The sequence below is a fragment of the Cuculus canorus genome, chromosome 1 (genome assembly GCF_017976375.1).
Source record: "Cuculus canorus isolate bCucCan1 chromosome 1, bCucCan1.pri, whole genome shotgun sequence".
In the NCBI taxonomy this organism is placed as follows: Eukaryota; Metazoa; Chordata; class Aves; order Cuculiformes; family Cuculidae; genus Cuculus; species Cuculus canorus.
Window position 1 is genome coordinate 15,094,345 of NC_071401.1, and position 2,733 is coordinate 15,097,077.

A 2,733-nucleotide genomic window follows, 5' to 3' on the forward strand; every position below is an offset into this window, starting at 1 on the left:
CGGTCTCCCCAGTGCCGAGTACAGAGGGAGGATAACCTCCCTGGACCTGCTGGCCACACCATTTCTGACACAAGCCAAGATGCCATTGGCCTTCTTGGCCACCTGGGCACACTGCTGGCTCAAGTTCAGTCCCTGTCAATCAACACCCCCAGGTCCTTCTCCTCTAGGCAGCTTTCTAGCCAGACTTCTCCTAGTCTGTAGCACTGCATAGGGTTGTTGTGGCCCAAGTGTAGGACCCGGCATTTGGCCCTGTTAAGCCTCATGCCATTGGCCTCAGCCCAGCGGTCCAGCCTGTGGACGGGATGGAGAAGGGTGAGATGGATGGAGAAGGGTGAGGAACCCACCGAAGAAACCCATGGTTGCAGATCTACCATCTGAAGGGAGAGCTTAGCCCATCTCTCATATCCTTGTTGGCTCAAGGATCACTTCAAATGGGTAAAACCCTACCTGCCTCATCTCAGAGAGCAGAAGGGAGGCTTTTGGATCTCCTTGGGTGGAGACAAGCTGTCCTGCGCCACCTGCGGCTGTGTTTTGGACAGCAGACACCAGTGCTGCTCCCAGACCAGTAAAATGTGACATGCTTCCAGGTTTATTCCTCCAACCAAACCAGCAAAAATCAATGTTATCGTGGTTTTCTCTGCCAGGAACCAAGAGCCAAGATCCAGTGCTTGGCTCCTGCCTAACTCGAACTCACTCCTTTTGTCTGTGCTGCTGTAGTGAGTGAGGGGAAACAGCAGCCAAGGCAAGCATGTTTTACTCTTCAATATAAAAGTTATGGGGTGCCTTTTATGACAGCGTCCCAAACCAGGGCTACAGTAAAGGGATAACTAAAAGTCAGCAGAAAGCCTGACTCACAGCAGCAGAGAGCTTGTGGTGATGTAACACATGATGGAGAAGAAGAGGACACCACAGATGAGATCCTGTTTGGAGGTAGCCAGGGCCAGGGGAGTGTGATGGGTGTGAGAGATAAAGTTATGGGAAGATGGGATAGTCATATCATGCAAATAGTATCTTTGGAGACTTCCTTTCATGGTGAGTACACTTGGCATCCACTGAGGTTGCTAGAACCAATGTCAGTGCAAGGACAATGGCAGCAGCAGGAGCACAGCAAACCCAGTCCCCCTTGGAGAATCTGCACCAGGGCAATGCCCTCCACATTCTTCTACTTCTCTATCTCCATCTTGTGTCTCCATGAAACCTTTCTCCAAAGAAACTCCCTCTTGCACATCACTGTTAGTCTCCGAATCTCCCTGCCCAAGGCAAAACTCAGCCAAGGGTCCAGGGTGATGCAGCACAGGGGTGATGCAGATGTGCGGTTACTTCAAATGTTTTTTAGAGGAAATATAATGCACCATGGTCTGGATAGAGATTACCCAGTGCGTGATGACATGGACCTCACCGCAAGTAGGAATGGGCAGAGTTTCTCCTGTTTGTGGAGAATCCAGCACCATCCACCACCCTCCTGGAGATGGTAGAGGAGCTCTGTGTGCATGGCACTCATCTGATTTGCACCCAAGAGATCTCCTGCTTATTTCTGGGCTCAGTATAACCTATATAAGCTCAATACCAACTTTATTTGCCCCATTAGTCTATACTATGCTCAGTAACCTATAGGTACCTGCAGGAAACTTCGTCTGGGCCAGGCACTGCAGGGTTTCTGCTGGTTTTCTCCAGGAACAAGGCCATCCCTAGGAATCCAATCCAAGCTTTGTTTTGAAAGCCTGCTGCTTCTAGGAAGTGACCATAAACCAGGCCTCAGCTCTGCTTCAATTAAAGCACACAAGAGTGAGATAATTAGGCTGACGAGTGAGAGGTCAGGCTCTGCCCAGGGACTGCCATTATGCCGCTGCAATCATGCATGAGGCTGTGGGTGAGAGAGTGGCTTTGTCCCTTTCCCTTCTCCTCATGCCACAGACGACACCCTCAATGCCCAAAGCGTCACTGGCTGCTCAGTACCCAAGGAGTTTTTCAGGGATAAATTTAAGCTGGATCATCATATGGCTCCAGTGAGCGGTGCCGGGTCAGCGCCCGCTGGGTGCCCTCATTATCCCCGATTGCTCCATGCTGCAGGTCTGATGAAGTGACACTTTGCTCTCTGGCCTCTCTGTCCTTTGGCCATGCAAAAACCTGGTTTCCATACACATCCTCTGTGTGTGTGTGGCAGCAACCACTGGTTTCGGAGAAGCAGAGTGAAGAGAGAAGAGGAAGTTGCTAGAGTGGGAGCTTCTTGCATTGATCCTTTCATAGCCCCACGTGAGCAGCTGCGTGTCCAAGAGAGAGCACCTGTGCTCACTTAGCAGCTTGCTTAGGCACTCCTCTCTCACGCCAGGACCTCCTGTTTCCTGGTCCAGGTTTGCTGACCCTCATGCCTGCTGCCAGCCTCAAGCTCAGTTTTCAGCCCCAAACCATGTGTGGATCATAAGCAAGTAGGGTGGGATGATACCCCTGATGATGAGCAAAACATCCAGGGAATGCTCTCTGTATGCCCCAATTCTGCATCCCAACCCTGAGGATGCTGCCTTTGGGAGTATAAGGCGATCATACCACACTGGGCTGGGGGTCTCATCGGAGCCTCCAAGTCATGACACGGACCTACAGGAAAAGGAGAGCTGGCACGGGAGGCTGAATCAAGACACTTTAATCAGATTTATCAGACAGATCTGAATCTCCAAATAAATAGATCTATCAAAACATAATAAAACAAGAAACCAAGGATAAATACATGTACCAAAA